At 41.4% G+C, this 17395-nt stretch overlaps 2 long non-coding RNA genes across 3 annotated transcripts; one reads left to right on the top strand and one right to left on the bottom strand.

The window, feature by feature from the left end:
- Positions 1-2915: 2915 nt before the first annotated feature.
- Positions 2916-6736, bottom strand: LOC147243029 (uncharacterized). The gene is made up of 3 exons (XR_015110637.1): positions 6673-6736; positions 5554-6301; positions 2916-3073 (listed from the first exon to the last, which is right to left on the bottom strand). It is a non-coding gene; the product is annotated as an uncharacterized LOC147243029 (long non-coding RNA).
- Positions 4375-16797, top strand: LOC147243028 (uncharacterized). Of its 2 annotated transcripts, XR_015110638.1 has the most exons (4): positions 4375-4498; positions 8260-8289; positions 8385-8454; positions 16596-16797. It is a non-coding gene; the product is annotated as an uncharacterized LOC147243028 (long non-coding RNA). The 2 variants fall into 2 exon arrangements; XR_015110639.1 differs by lacking the exons at positions 4375-4498; positions 16596-16797 and adding an exon at positions 5648-5719 and having other exon boundaries at positions 8385-8430.
- The last annotated feature ends 598 nt before the right edge of the window (positions 16798-17395 follow it).

Here is a 17395-nt window from a genome sequence, read left to right as displayed (position 1 = left end):
TTGAAGGTTTGTTTTGCAGACCAGGCAGCTTTTATTCATGCAGTTTTCCCTTCCTCATTGCAGCATCCAACACTGCTCTCTGTGCCCGAGGGTTTGGCATAGCTGTGTGGAACAGTGACAGCTGTGAGCAGTTCAAGTCTGGGGCAGAACAAGTCCAAACCGCACCCACCACCCAACAGACTAGAGCCGTGTCAAGGGCAAGAATCCACAACAGGTGGTTCGGATTTGTACACATTCAGACAGTAGCAGGCACTGGCACTGCAACAGTAAGATTGCTCTGCTCTTAAAAAGGTTACACTGTTCAGTTGCAATCAGTTACACAGACCTTTTGGGACCCCCCCCCCCCCCCCCGCCTTGACCCCGAAACTCATAAATCATCACGACCAACTCCTCTGGATCCTCAATCTGCCCTTTCAGTAGTTGCCCTGTGTGGAGATGTGTCACTGCTTAGAAACACAAACTCTGGACACAGGTTTCTGGTACATTCTCTCTCCCTCTTTCTCTATATGTTTGTATATATATATATACATATATATATATGTATATATGTGTATATATATATATATATATATCTCGGGCGTGGGATCTTTCTGTGTGAGTCTCCATGTTCTCCCCGTATCTGCGTGGGTTCTCTCTGGTACTCCAGCTTCCTCCCACAGTCCAAAGACATGCAATTTGGGGACGAGGCTGATTGATACTCTAAATTGACCGTAGGTATGAATGTGAGTGTGAATGGTTGTTCGTCTCTGTATGTTGGCCCTGCGATGGACTGGCGACCTGTCCAGGGTGAACCCCGCCTCTCGCCCGTAGATGCTGGGATAGGCTCCAGCCCCCCCACGCGACCCTTAATGTGTAGGAATAAGCGGAAGATGACAATGGAAATATATCTATATATATCTATATCTATATCTATATCTATATATATATCTATATATATATATATAGATATATATATAGATCGAAGCGAAGTAAAATCTGGTCAACTGGACGTAAGTTTATCTTGAAGACGCTTCACCTCTCATCCGAGAGGCTTCTTCAGTTCTAGTGAAGAGTGTGGAAACTCCAGCTTATAAACCTATGTGGGATGTGAAACTCCCTGACACCGCACAACGACTGTCGTTTGGGGAGGCCAGGTGAGTCTCGGGAGGGTCGTTTCCACCACAATAGCACTGACCACTCCCACATAGGTTTATAAGGTTTTTTTTACTTCGCTTCGATCTACGATGACCTGGATGAATGAGAACCTACACAGACGTATATATATATATATATATATATATATATATATATATATATATATATATATATATATATATATATATACACACACACACACACACATATATATATACACATACATACATATATATATATATATATATATATATATATATCCAGGTAATAATCAGGTGTTCTATATGTTTTGTAAGTGCGCAGGAGAAGATGAAGAGCAAATATTACAATTCACTGTTTTTTCAGTCAGTCATTCTGTTATTCTTTATAACATGAAGATAGAAAGGAAAAACAAGCCTGCACTAGTTTGATGCTGTGCAGTATTCATCCATCCTTCCATCCATCCATCCATTGTCTTCTGCTTATCCTGTTAAGGGTTGTGGGGGGCTGGAGCCTATCCCAGCAGCTACAGCGAGGGGCGGGTTCACCCTGAACAGGTCACCAGTCCAACACAGGGCCAACACATAGAGACTAACAACCATTCACACTCACAGTCACACCTACGGTCAATTTCGAGTATCAATCAGCCTCGTCCCCAATTACTTGTTTTTGGACGGTGGGAGGAAGCTGGAGTACCAGAGAGAACCCACGCAGGAACAGGGAGAACAACATGCAGACTCCACACAGACACATCCCTTGCCCGAGGCGGGAACCGTTGCTGCGAGGCAACAGTGCTAACCACTGCACCACCGTGCCGCCCTGTGGAGTGTCAAACCGACGCTACTTTAATGTTGTAAAAAAAAAGATGATATCATGAGTAATTTCACACTTAATGCACTTAACAATTTATTTGTAAATTTTCTATAACAGCAGAACTCTACACCAATGAGAAACTGTTAATAATTATAATAATAATAATGAAAAAATATAATATATATCATAGTACAGAAAGCAAAATAAGATTAGAACAAAACAAACAGTCAAATACATAAAACACATAAAATTGCAGAGTGCCTATCACATTTAATCAAATTTTGTTTGTAAGATTGATTCGTTGTCTTGTCAGGTATCTTGTTGACAGACAGAAAAACAATATTATGTAAACTTTATGACGAGTAACTTCAGCATGTTTATTTTACTCCCATAAAGAATGTATGCAATATTTAGTACATGTATTTCAAGTGCCTCTTTTCATTGCTGCCCAGGTGTGTGTGTGTGTGTGTGTGTGTGTGTGTGTGCGCGCATGTGTCCTTGCTCTGATCGCAGTTCTGTGTCTGTCCACAAGAGGATTCCTTGCACAAATTATCTGACAATGTCTGATATATTTACACACACACACACACACACAAATATATATATATATATATATATATATATATATATATGTATATGTATGTGTGAGTATTTATTTACTCATTCATTTCATTTATTTTATTTATTCTCCCACTTTCCCAGAACTTCTGATAATGCTGACAACCTGAAAAGTAAATATTGCTGTTGAAGCTGCCACAGGAGACATTTTGGGAGTTAAAGATCTTGTCTGTATTTATAGAAGCTGCAGGGGGATGGAGGGTTATAAAAAGCCCCACGGTCAAAACGTCCCACCTTCATGACCACAGTCCCCCACCCTGGAGCTCCCTTTGCAAATCGCTGACCTGGAATGCTTTGATCTAACATATCCACCCCTCCCTCCCCCACCCCCCTCCCCATCTTCCTCCAACTCTACCCCACCCTCTGCACCCTTAATAATGTCAAGAATATTCATCTTTCCCTTGATGGCTGTTAAGTCCACATTCTCCCACCGGTGACCTCTGAATGTTGTTGACATCAGCTCTCTGAGTAATGGTGAGCCATGATTTGTTTCTCTATTTGTTCACCCTTTGACTCATGGAAGGGACACCTGCAAGACAAAGAGACAAGAGAGGAGAAGAGGGGGAATTGTTTGGTTTGGTTAGCAGGTGTGTAGGTCTCTAGTGTGTGCGTGCGTGTGTGTGTGTGTGTGTGTGTGTGTGTGTGTGTGTGTGTGTGTGTGTGTGTGTGTGTGTGGGTGTGTTTTGTATGAGGGTGGTCATTGAATCCCATCCAAACTCAGCAGGAGTCCTCAGTGTTCACCGAGGTGTGAAGTGGCCTGGGTCTGGAACGGATTATAAACCTGGCCTGCATTACAATAGAGGTGAGAAGCAGCAGGGGCCCCATATTACAGCTCTAGCAAACAAGAAATGCACAAGAATAACCCGTGTGTGTGTGTGTGTGTGTGTGTGTGTGTGTGTGTGTGTGTGTGTGTGTGTGAGTGTGTGTGAGTGTGCTTAAAAGGCCTTTTGAATACAAACCTTTTGTTTGAAATGATATACAATTATACACCTCCTGCTGGAAAGAGTAAAGGTCACAGTGGTGGTTAAATGGGTCTTTAAGTCATTAAGGACAGGTCAGACCATTCAACATCATGGGTCAGATCATGCTAATAACCTCACAAAAGACTATTTGCATTCTAACACAGACTCTTAAATGTTGGAAATTGACTGATCAGTGTCATTAATTTGATTGTTTTACCCTTGCTTCAGGTTTTAATTGTTTTAAAGTTACACCAGGAAACCAAAATGTCATGACCATGTTCAATAAAGCAAAAAAAATTTTTTTTTTTTTATATTTATATGTGTTTATGTGTGTAAATAAAAAATAAAGGCAGAAAAGACACTGAGAAAGGCAGAAAATACTATGTGCCAGAATCAAGGGTATGGTTCTATGATGTACATAATTGTTTAAAAAATTAAATGAAGACAGTGGTTACAATAAAAACAATGACATTGATCCATAGCCATTGTTATGAAACATGGAATAAAAAGGAAATAATAAATTAAATAACAATCTGAAAACCCATACCTGTTACAGCAAAATTAAAAAAAACAAACAAACAATGTGCTCTCAAGTATGTCTTCAAGGAGTGACAGTGTGTCACCATTTTCAGGATCTGAAATTTCGATTCCACTATAAAGGGCCTTTTTAATAACCCTCAATGTGAAAGTACATTAAACTGTTTCTAAGTACTGGATACATCCTCTGGACCTGAGAAGTGAAATATGAAAATATTCTGATTAAGTACGAGTCATGTACCTACCATAACTGGATTAAGATCATATTTCGGTTGCTAAAAACAAGAAAAAGAAAGCTGGCATTTTCTTGTATGACCTGGAATATTGATTGATACAAACATGTTAATCTGAAAATGCCCCTTAATAAAATATATATACTTTGTGCCTGCACAGGTGCAATTCATTAGCCAAAATTTTTCACCTGACAGAAATGGGAATTGTGTAGTGGCCACTGGGTAAGGTCAATATATTTACATGTTGCCATGACAACCTGAACTTTGAGTAACTCAATTTTAATACATCCACGAAGTAATATTTATGTAATAATGTTTCCGCGATTGAGACTTTTTGCTTGCTACTGTTGTTGTTTTACCATTAAATCTTTGTATTTTCGTTTATGAATGAGTTTAATCCAATTTACGTAAACTGAAAATTTATATTCCCATTGTCAAAGAATAGTTTGTTTGTTTGTTTTCCAGAATATATGTCAACTCACATATAAACGGGGAAATTCCCACCGCTGCGACACCTTATTCAGAATATTGTCTTTAACAGAATATGGAGAACTGAGTGTCTCACTCACTCTTGCTGCACTAATATCTTCTGCTGGTTGTCAGATTTACACAATTAACGCCATATGGTCTGAATTGGAATAGCAGTAATAAAATAGACACGCATGTACATAGTCTCTTGAAAAACGACACATTTTGTGATGTTGTTACACACCAACAATAACAACATGGACCTATCAGAGGCCAAAGTTGCTAACTTGTGCAATTGCTATTTTTTAGTTAGCAAACGTTAGCTTAACTGTCCAGTTGAAAAGTAGCCACCTTAGCAAGGTTTTTCAGCCCATTTGGATCTTTCATTTTTGACCAAGGTAGAAATGCTGAACCAATACCGACCCTCGTCTAGCTCTTTTGTTGGTCAAACAGGATTTGAGAGGGACGACGGAATGAAACCTAATATTTTTCAGCCATTTCTTTGATTATTCCAACACCAGGCCACTCCTGAAGTCCTGCCACACATAAATAGCGCGTTATATCAACCTGTTGAAGATATTGGCTCATCGATCCTTAATGGTTTCTCAGCCAGCTCACTGACATGTAAATGTGAAAACTCCATCCATCCATCCATCCATTTTCTTCTGCTTATCCTGTTAAGGGTCGTGGGGGGCTGGAGCCTATCCCAGCAAATTCGGGTGAGAGGCAGGGTTCACCCTGGACAGGTCACCAGTCCATCACAGGGCCAACACATAGAGACAACCATTCACACTCTCAGTCACACCTACCGTCAATTTAGAGTATCAATCAGCCTCGTCCCCTCTTGATGTCTTTGGACTGTGGGAGGAAGCTGGAGTACCAGAGAGAACCCACACAGGAACAGGGAGAACATGCAGACTCCACACAGAAAGACCTTGTGCCCGAACTGGGACTCAAACCCACAACTTTCTTGCTGTGAGGCGACAGTGCGAACCACTGCACCACCGTGCCACCCCTTGTGAAAAATCTTTTAAACAATTTTCTCACCACTATTATATTTTTCCAAGCAGATTAAGACTTGAATTCTCGACCTTTATAAAAGTTCTGTAGATGTTATTTTTAAGTAAGTTTTCTTCAAATTGATGTCTGTCACCTTGAACAGATGTGCATGAACTTTAAATCTAGTCAGTGACCCTATACTATACTATATAATTCTGTTAATTCCTCAGTAACATTTTCAAATATTTTGTTAATTAAAAGTATTTAAAGTAAAAACCCACACCATGTAGCCCTTTACAATCAGTGCACACCAATGATAATAAAGAATTTGAATCTGTGTGCAAATCCAATTAAAAAAATGGACTTTTAAAATATACTAAAACAATTTAGTCAGACTGAAATCTGACTTTTCAAAGTCAGACTAACATATCCAGATGCGGTTGGGAATCAGATAACTCCAGTGTGGACTTGGCTTTCTACGTATAGTCCCTTGTTCCAGTTGCAGTTGGAGGTCAAAAGGCGAAAAGTCACAGGAGGGTATCATCATGTTGGGTGAACCTACAGAAGAAACAACACATTTCTGACAGTTGGCTGAGCAAAGCAGCTAAAATAAGTTAGAAAATTGTGGACCACTGAATAAGTGGTTACAGTCATATGTATAACGTGGCACAACTCCATAAACAGAGACCAGAGTGTTGATTTTGTTGAGCCATAGCATTTCTGTGGGATGAGTTACACCAAATTTCCAGGTCATATAGGCCTCAATAAAGATATGTTTTTGCTTATCTAACCTAAAATGCAACATTAAGTCACCACCCTGTTTATCTTACTTTCCAATGGTCAGCAGTTTTCTCTCAGATTTATGGTGGTGCAGATGAGAGAAGCTCTTTTTTCATATCAGATATGGGATGAGTTTATATGAGATGTACCTGCCACTTATGTGCTCCTTTAACACACTCTTAGAGACATTCGCGAGATGTCATCCAAAATGAGTGTATTCTGGGAGTGTTAAGACACGTACGAGGGCCAGTGATGGCATGGCGGGCATGCTTCGGTGGATTTTACGAGCGTCAGCTGCCGGCGGCATCAGATGGTGTAATAGCATGACAGAGGTCAGCCCTCATTGTGGTCTACGAAGACATGAAGTACAGTAGCGTTAATGGGTGGGGGTAGAAGTGCGCGTGCATCCAAGCACAGCCAGGGATCGAGTTTGTCATCATTTACCATCTAAAATCCAGACAATTCGATTATTTTAGATTTCCCCCGATCGTTGAGGATGTGGTCACTGAGGAACGACTCTGAAAGGGAAAGGCTTGTTCTTTCCCACTTCTCTGCACTTATGCTAAAGCTAATCAAGATGTAGCTGATGACCCATAGTTACATAAACCCCATTTTAAACACAATTTACCTTTATATTGCCATGAAGGAGAAGCCCCATTGCAGTTTATTGGTTTACGCTAAGAAAAAGAATACAATGGAAATATTGTCTTTTCAGTGAGTGATTATAGATATTAAAGTAGCTATGTGGAATCGAAGGCATGTAACTGTTGCACATGCGTGCGTGAAAACAGTTCAGGCAGCAGCAATACAGTAAATTGATCATTTATAAGCACAGGATAATGGAAACACTTTTGTGTCTGATGCAAATCATCTTCTGTTGAAGATTTTTCACAGATTTTGCTCATTTTTGCACCGTTCTATGCAGTTTTTTTTTTTTTTTGTTTTTTTTGACAAATTCACTCCAGGAGTGAATTCTGTACGGGGGAAAAAAAGACCTCAGCTTCAGTTGATTATGGTGGAGGCTCTGTGCTGTGACAGTCACGCTGTGTCGCAAACCTGCTTGGTGTCTTTCAGCTATTTATGTTCCCTCAGAAATGAAGGAATAGATAGAAAACTAGCACTGTTGCTCACAACAATGATGCCAGTGAAGCCTGTAACGTCTCCAACTGTGCCTGACATGGGTCCGTACCATTTCAGAACTATTTCTATACATTTTTATAAAGCATTGCAATAAACTATTGTCTGTTTATATGAAAATATAGACAACTAGAAAGCACTTAGAGAATGCATATGCTTCGTGAACACTTCCTGCATCCACTCAGTGGTACTAGAGAATGCACACTTCATATATATATTATCTCACGGTGCGTTAGCTGAAGACAAACCTGTACAGTTTTAATATAAATCTAATGTTTGTTTGTTTTTTTAAGTCAGGCTCACTTCCTGTGACCACTAGATGGCGCTATAACTTTAATTCAGCTTTTAAATGCCCTCAGGCAAGACTGTCATCACACGTGAAGTTTGGAAAATATGTGAATGTGTGGAGTCCAGTGATAACAATTTCCTTTTCTAGGATTTCATGTCCAAATTGACTGCATTTCCGCAGTGACATAGCTTCTCAATAACTCATTACTTCAGGCATTTCATATCAAATTTGTGATCTATCTGTTCGACCAACTAAGATGGTGCTTTGCTAATCTACTTCCAAGTTTAATGTGCTCTTCTTTGGCCCATAGCACACCCCTCCAACAAGTTTGGTGAAAACTGTAAGTACAGTGTTTGTGTAGCTGCTTACAGACAAACACCAAACAAACACCACCAAAAACATGATCTCCTTAATAATAATTACTTGTATTTTCAGCCACAGCCACTAGGGGGGTCAGTGAGCCACCTGAACACCCAGAGTGCTGCATTGCTCGTAACTACTGCAGGTAAGAGGAAAAAAAACAACATCCCTTTGTCTTCAACTTTTGGTTTATCGCCTTAATGTGACATCACAGTTTAGGTATCAACATTGGTAGCAGCAGGAAGTGCAAAGAGACAGTGAGGCACTTTTATTTGCATAAAAAATCCACAGTCTCCACATTAATGAGGCAAGTGCCATTAGCGTATCACTGAAGTACTTTTTTGTCATAAAGGCATGAAAAAAGGAGCGTAAAGATCCACTCACGCTTCCTTGTGCACCCTCATACGCCTGCATGCACATGCACACAAACAAACACTCCCCTCGCCACATAGAACCTCAGAGAGAAAAGAGAGAGGGAGGAGGGAGGGGCAAACAGAGGATGATGTCACCCCTGTAGATAGCCAAGCCACGGCTTGAGATAATGGTGACATTTCAGGGAAGGTGATGTCATTCTTCCACTTTTACCTCCTCCTCCCTTTCTTTCCGCTCCTATCCTCCCCTCCCCTCCCTTCCCTTCCTCCTCCTCTCTCATCACGAGTGCAGGTGGCTGGCCAGGCTCTTTGAATCCCGGCGCAGGAGAATTAGCTTTTGAATAGGCTCACAACATGCAGGCAATGTGAACCCAGCCCCTCGTGCTGTGCTCGTAGCTGTGAGACTCTTAATGTGTGTGGGTGGGATGTGGGTGTCATGTGTTTGAATGTGGGTGTTATGTGTTTTATTCTGTGAGTGTGCGAATGGTTGAATATTGCTTCTTTTTTTCTTTCGCAGTTTTTATACGAGTGACATTTATTTTGTTAATGCATACGTTTATATCCCTTGAAGCCCTCATCTACCTGTGTTCACACATTTGAATGTTGATGGGATTTCTACCCACTGAGACCAATCAAGCTGCAGGCTGCTGGGCTCCCTCTATGAGCGCCTCACCTTCTTTTAAGGTTCACGCAACCCCCCATTCCTACCCAGAAATGTCTTACATTATGAAATACACTCTGCATTTAAGGCTTAAGAGTTGCTGTGCAAAAAGAAAAGTGCATCCTATTGGGATTTAAAAGGTTAGAAAAGCTATATTCAGTGATATAAGAACTTTACTTTCCAGAAAGTTTAATGCAACGCTTTACCAGGAATTTGCATATCATGGAGATTTGGTTTAACCTACTTCAGCTCACTTGGCTGATTGCCACAGATAGCGATGCTTCAAAGCCTGAAGGCTGTTGTACCTTGAGTCTCACCGCTGAGCTCCGGGCTGCTCACCGGCAGTATTTTTATCCCTGAAAAACTCACCGCGAGAGCACTGTACTTTCACTCTGCCAAGTTCTGGTGTGCTGTCTTTCTTCCCCTGTTGAGAGGACTCAAAGCAGCGTGTGTGAGCTGTAAACAAGTTCCCACCCCCCACCCACACCGCCACACACACACACACGTACACACACACACACACACACACACACACACACACACACACACACACACACACACACACACTCAGGCTGTATCTGGGCAAAAAGAGCTTTCTGAAACCATAAACATCTGTCTTATCATATGATTGCATTTCGAATGTCACACACTTGAATCACGGGGCACAGAAGGCTTCCTTTCACACCTCGAGGAAGTCAGCCAGAAAGCTGAGCACATGTTTCAACTGCAGAGAGAACAACTGTCCGTGAATGTGTGTGGAATATGGAACACGAGTAGCAACAAGGAAGCACGGCAGCTTAACACAGCCGTACACACACAGCGAAAGCCGTGGAAATACCACATGTCGCTATGATTCCCTTTTACTTTTTAAATCCTGCCTTTTAGATTTTGGTATTTAAGGCTGGATACCTTGAGTGTCTGTGTGGGTATATTATCAAGCTTTGGAGGATGCATTTGGAGAAAAATTGCATGGAAGTATTAGAGTTATATCGAGTTTGTGACAGAATATTAGCTGCAAGATCTTTAAGTACATCGTTTTTGTTGGCGCTCGAGCTTTATGTATCAAAGAACTGAAGTGTGTTTGGTTAAATCATGTTCTAGGATGGCAAATCAAACACCCACTCTTACACATAGACCTTTTTTTTTCCTTTAATCTCATTTGACCTGGATTTAAGATTTTCCACCTCTGCAGAGCATCTAACCTGTACGCAGTGTGAGATAAAAGTAAATTACATGAAGAAATGACATGTTTACATGCTAGCAGCTGTACGAGGTGATGATGAAAAAGCTTTCTGAGGATCCGAATCGACAAAGACACGGTGAAAATATTTACTGTACTCGGAGTGAAAGGAAACAGCTATTTTTTTTCAACTGCTGACAGAATCGGAGAGTTAAAACCATTCAGCGTGAAGTGCCGTGCAAGCGGGAAGTGGTTGGAAAAGTGTAGCGTGCAACAGCCTTTTTACATGATGTGAGAGCTTCACGATTCCATCTCCCTCTGTCTCACCCTGGGGAGCCTTTTCAAGTCCTTAAATGCAAAAATGAAGCTGGTATACATCAATTTCTGTTTGATTACTTCACCTGATGTGTGAATTTGATGTTGGTGGCTTACAGGATGTGGCATCAATTATTGAAAGCGCTGATATATTGCATGTGCTCTTGAGGTACTCACTGTAAATCATTCATAACTCGGTGACATCTGACGCGCAAACTCACATATGTTTGAGGAAATGCGGAGGAAATTAAAGAGAGAGAGAGAGGGAGAGATGTGACATGTGATGGGAAGTTGTTTTTATTTGGCAAAACAATGAACAGGTGCACATAAATTAGCATGGAACCGCGTTTGGTAAAAGACACACTCAGATGTAATGACAGATGGCGTTCTCAATCAAGGAACATTCATCTGTGATACCTCGGTAATCATGAATGGAGGGTCTCCCAGGACGCCGTGCTGTCAGGCTGATGGACTCATTAGACACGCATCAACGTGTATACAGGAGCGGGTCTTTTGCTTTCACCCCTCAGCTGTTTGCGACACAATTTCTCCACACTGGAGTGATATTGGAAGCACTAATGAAGATGTAGCCATATTACCTGACGTGTTAAGAGAGGTGTTCTCGGGGTTCTGCACTCCACATTTATGAATCACAGCAGGTACAAAGATGCCGGGAGACGTCCCGAGGTAACAGATTATATCAATAAACATGAAATACCCATCTTTAAGCGTGCCCACTGGACTGGCCTCCAACCTTTGTTCACTAGAATAGTTTCAGATCATCCTCAAATCCCAGTGGATGGAGGAAGTCAGGCGTTCCTGAGCTGTTTCACTGTGAGGTGAAAGTGACCTTCCATAACTATTTTCACTGCATGATTAAATCCCAGTTGATGTTGATGCCACATTTTAAAAAATTGCCTCAAGGTGTTGATGAGAGATGAGGCTGTTTGGAATGGGACGGACTGAAAGCTACGTTAGCGTTTCAACTGTTAGCTTATTCATGATTTATGGATTATCAGTGATCATTCAGTCCCCTTAACTGCTTCATCTCCACATCTTTTTCATTGACTCTGTAATTCATCTGGATGGCTTGTAAAATACACGGGAAACCATGACCTTTTTAACTGACATGGCAACATTAATAACTGTAATAAGACAGTGAGGCGGGCTTCAACTTCTCAGTGCAGAATTAGACCGCAGGCTGAAGGATGAGATTCTTATCGACAAAATGACATGTTCATATATGGATCATGTCTGGGATCCCTCGCTGCTCGTCTTTAAGCTGTTGAGACTTCATCATATGCATGATGAGTTTAATTGTTAGTAAAAACCTTAAATATGATACTGTTAAATCATGCACTCAGTGATAAATTATCCACTCAACTGACTTATAATGTTGTGAAAACTGTACCCATTGAGACAAATAAAGGGAAGGTGAGACAGTTTAGTTTAAATAAATAAATGAATGTGCTTCTTCAGTTACACTCAAACCGAATCAGACACTAAAAAAGCAAATTTCAAGTTTAAGCATACATGTACGGAATTGCAACACGCTTTTTGCTAGCTATTTTTATTTAGAAATGAAACAAATCAGATATAAGGTGTTAATTAATAAGCTGAAAAATGCTAATTGTTACTTTTTGACAGATTCTGGCCCCCTCTTCCTGTTGTTATTCTAAACAATGCCAACAGGTGACAATTTTGATTCTGGGCAAGACAGCGAAACAGGCTGAAGCACATTTTCCAAAATTTCTAAATATCAGTAAAGATGCATACAGTTTCTCTGAAACTCTCAGTTGTGCTTAAAAGGTAAAACGTAGTGACTCAAAGGTCAAGAGTGTGTGTTTAAAAACTGCTTTGGTGAAGGAATAAATTCAGGCTTGGTCTAAAATCACTTTCATCAAACTAAAGTGTAAAAGTACCCATGTTGGACATTCAAAAATCAACCGCTAAGTGACTCAACTGTTTTCGGCCATCACGGTGACATATTCCCGAGGTGGTTTTCCCCTGACCAGTTTGACAACACACAGCAGGAATGTAGTGATGCACTGGTTCAGCCGCTCGCTGTTGCCCATCTGGGTTGCGCCCCCCCCCCTCCCGTGTGTGAACTCACTGATGTTTATGAACTGCAGGTGGCTCCCGGCGGGTCACTGGGGTTCCAGAGGGAGACCACAGAAGAGCTGCTTAGGGGATGACATCACTTAATCCTGATTTTTCAAGGTCTCAAAACAGCGATGCACTGAAATATGTGTGGGAGGGAGATCCTGATGTCATTGTTTGTCTGTGTAACCCCAAAGTCACGTCTGCCCACCTAAAAGAGACGGGTGAAAGTCTTTGGAGCTATTTCTGTCAACCTGCCCGCCTCTGCTCGGACTTTCTACTGAACAAATATTCACCTCCTCGGCTAATTCAGGACAAACACTTCAAAGAAACCTGCTCTGAAAATTCGCCCCTCCTGACAACCTGTAGGGATTTCCAGGAGAGAGAAGTCAGTGGTTTTGAAGTCCAGTCAGGATAAGTTTACCTCTGAGAGTGAAGCAGTTCAAGACTAGAAATCTATAATAAAAAAAAAAAACAACAACTGGAAGAGCTAAACTCTTTTTACTCTGGTATGAAAATAAACAGCAGAAGTTCTCACAAATTATAACTGGTTACTCTCATTCGATAGTGAGCGCCAAGGTCAAACGAAACAAACCTCAACTTCCACATAGGCTGAAGTGTGAGCGTAGAGGCACGTTTTTCTCACTTCCTCAAAAACTACTGAAAATTTGTGATGACATTGAAATAATGGTGGTTTGGTCATCACAAGGTATGGCAGAAAGCCGAGGAACCTAAACATTTGGCGCTGTTTCGTTGGGACTTTCTGACCTCATCCTGCCTGTGCCAGGAGGACAGTCACGCAAATAGGGTCAAAGGTCACCTAATGCACGTGACCTCAGTGGCTCCCAATCCTTCCACAGAATTTAAACCATTCTTAAGTCCTGAACATGAGACAGGGCTTAACGGGGGCTGTTATGTTCTAGCGCTCGGGCATGTGCTCATCCTGTGCGTCGCCCTTCGTATTTGCTAGTCAGTTCATGGAACATCATGAATGACATAAAAGTGTGTGAAGTACCTGCAGGTGTCTCGGGAAAATATCATTCTTTGGCTAGATTTCCACTCCCCTATCACATTAGATTGGATGCAGCGGCATATTAGAGATACAGACGAAGGGTTAGCCTCCACGGGGACATGAAGTAAAACTCTTCTTTGAGTAAAAGACACTGTCATAAAGCGATGGTGTCATCCGTAACTTAACCTTTTTCACGGATTGTTTACATGCCTCCTTCTGATCCAGCAGCCGTCATACCATCAGAGGTGGTGATGGTGTAGAGGAGGAGGAGGAGGAGGAGGAGGAAGAGGAGGAGGGGCACCTGCCCATTCAGAGGATGGAGCGGATAAACAATGAAGAAAATCAGCGCGAAGACTGATGTGCAAAATGAAATGTCAAGGTTACGGATTATAGGCTAGCGAAACAAATTAAATTCATTTCAGTGGCTCCTTGGCGTTATTTTTATTGGCATGCGTTCATGACACGCGAGGTAATGATGCTATGTTCTACATCGTTACAACATATCGACGCGTTACTCTCTTGACACTGAACCGTGCAGAAACAATTAGCTTCAAGTGTAACAGCTACCCTGCAGATCACTTACACAAGAATAAAAAAAAAAGAAATCACAATTTATTTTTAGTGGTTCTTGTAACATTTCTTGATAAAAGTTAGGATGCATCAAGTTGTTTTTGTTTCATGACCATTTTACAAGTAAAAGTCTCAAAATTTATATCAACCACACAGGAAATGAGGTCATCTCCTCTACCCGGTCACTGTTCCATCTCCTTAAACACATGACATCATTATGGCTTTGGTTTCACTTGTTTCCCCTGTGTGTGTGTGTGTGTGTGTGTGTGTGTGTGTGTGTGTGTGTGTGTGTGTGTGTCTGTGTGTCTGTGTGTCTGTGTGTCTGTGTGTCAGTGTGTTGAGATAATTGGGTCCTGATGTCACAAAGGTCACTGACAAACTGAATAAGACAATAACTATCTCACTTCAGTGTGTTCTAAATGATCATGTGACCACAAGGAAGGAAAGACTTGGTCAAACATGGCGGGACTGTTGGCTGGCAGTGGTTGAATATGTGGCGTGGACTTTTATCAATAATGTGATTTCCTGTCAAGTCAATGCTCAAATTTTAAGCGTACAGTTGTTACTTAAATAATCGCTGTAATTCTAAAACTACAAATTACAACTTTAAAAAAACATACTGACTATTAAATCGATTGAGCTTGAGTGGATAAGTTGAGGGTTTTATTTTTGTAATGATTAAAAAAAAAAACTATCTTGTTGTTTAGCTGTAAAATGAGATCATTTGTCACCACTTGGCTGCCATGTTGGATGAGTCATTTTGCGCCGAACCTTTTTAACAAAGAGAAAACCCTACAAGTCTACTGCTAACTCATATGGCAACTATGATCACCCATCGACTTTCATGTTAGCAGCGCTGGTCCTCCAGTCAAGCCAAAAATTCTGCATTGCTGTTAACACTGATTTTTAAGCAATGGACTGAAAACTATATTTTAGGGTTTCGCTTCTGCTTTAAAATCCCAACTCTGGGAAAAGAATTTAAAATTCTCCATTTCAGTTCTTTTTCTACCTATCTCCCGTTCCCTGTAGTACACGAGATGAAATGCTTTTTTTTATTTTCTAAAACTGCTCTCTCCTTATTGCACCCATTTCTGTACTTCCATTCCTTCACTGCTCCAAAGCGGAGGCACTCATTCCGACAGTTGCCTCTCTTCAAAGCTGCTTTAATGGCACGTCAACTCCTGCTTCCCCTGGGACGCTGACTGGGGGAAGATGAGGAGACTGACTGTGACTGCTGGCTATGGGGAGGACCAGCCAGCTGTAGCTCACATCCACTTTGCCTGTCCCTGTTCATCCTCTGTCAAGTAGGCAGAGACATATTCGCCTTTGTGAACTCCTACATTTAAAGCATGGCTGTCATGATGATGTCTATGTGTGTGTATGTGTGTGTGTGTGTGTGTGTGTGTGTGTGTGTGTGTGTGTGTGTGTGTGTGTGTGTGTGTGTGTGTGTGTGTGTGCACTCCTGGATCATTTGATCTGAATGAAAATCTCAAGCCCTTCATGTCTTTCAGATGGCTACCTGGTAGATTGTTAACCAAGAAGAGGAGAAATCCCTAATAATCCCTGCTGGGGAAACATCTTCATAAATATTTGATGCAATTTCTTGAAAATGCCAAGACAGTTTCAGCTCATTAAGTCATCATATGATAGGCTCCGACTCAGACAGTATCAGCTCCTGACTTTATATAGTGATTTGTATAGCTTTCAGTAATGGCTCCGCCACTCCTCAGCGCACTTTCTCGAAACAGCTAGCAAAAGAAGTTACAAACAAGGAAGGGAAGCTCCTGGTCTCCATTTGAACAGCTCTGACCAATCACGTTTGAGCAGGCTTCCATTACGTTGAGGATTAAGCACTAGAACACGTAATAAGGGTAAAAGATCATAGTTTAGGTTATGATACAATCAAATATTGGAAATGGCTACAAATGTACTGAAAATGTGCAAAAAATACACAATTTTTCTCTCGAGGATATCAGCTGCAAATGTCGTGATGTCTTACTCCTGAAGTAAGACATCACAGTCTTTGAAGTCACAGTAGAACACGCTATTACTTCACAATTTCTCTTTCTCAACCTAGGTGGCGGTAATGGATGTTATATTAGTTTGTGAAAATTATAAACGAGGAAAAGGATCGCCACCAAAAGTGAAGAAGCTCGAGGAAGATACCCGCCGACATCCATCGGTTAAAAGGCGAGGAGATGAATTTTGGACAGGTCTAAAGTCAGGAAGAATGTCAGTGGTGTGTCAAGTGATCAGTACCAGCAGCGACGTGAATGAGGATGTGGAAAGTGAGCAAGCGAACAGTTGGAATCTGGGCTTTTTTCTTCTTTGTACAAATATCTGTTCTTCTTGAACCACGCGTGAGTGTACTTTTGCTACTTGTAGGTACACGAAGTATACCAGTTTCGGTCGGTATAAACACAAAGAATGAATGAGGAAAGCCTGCTTCTTGACATGGCCTGAGCTGAAGTCACATATTCCTTAGAAATGAAGGAATGTTTCCAACCTATGTTAAAACAATATTTGATGTAAAGCAAGCTGTTCCTCCCTGGGTACACTGAATTCAGAACAACATATTAATCCCGCTCACTGGAATGTGCTGGTCATCAAAAGCTGGTGGTCCAGGCCACAGGTGTGTTTGTCAAACTCGATGCTGCTGCCTGAAACAGAGCCACATCTGTCTCACACGGGGTTTAACGGTACCACCATCCTGGATGACAGACCGCCAATATCTGCTTCCCATGTGCTGTGTGTGGCGGCGGCGGCAGCGAGCTTTGAATGGCTCAGTCACCCAAAAAAGGCAAAGCCCTTGGGTAGAGGGAAGGAAGCCAGAGTAAAGACAGTAAAATTAATTTGCAGCTCAGTCATGCAACATCC

This window comes from Aulostomus chinensis, chromosome 20 (genome assembly GCF_037954235.1).
Source record: "Aulostomus chinensis isolate RoL2024-O1b breed Wild chromosome 20, RoL_Achi_v1.0, whole genome shotgun sequence".
NCBI classification, from domain to species: domain Eukaryota; kingdom Metazoa; phylum Chordata; class Actinopteri; order Syngnathiformes; family Aulostomidae; genus Aulostomus; species Aulostomus chinensis.
This window is presented reverse-complemented; position numbering and strand designations above follow the sequence as displayed.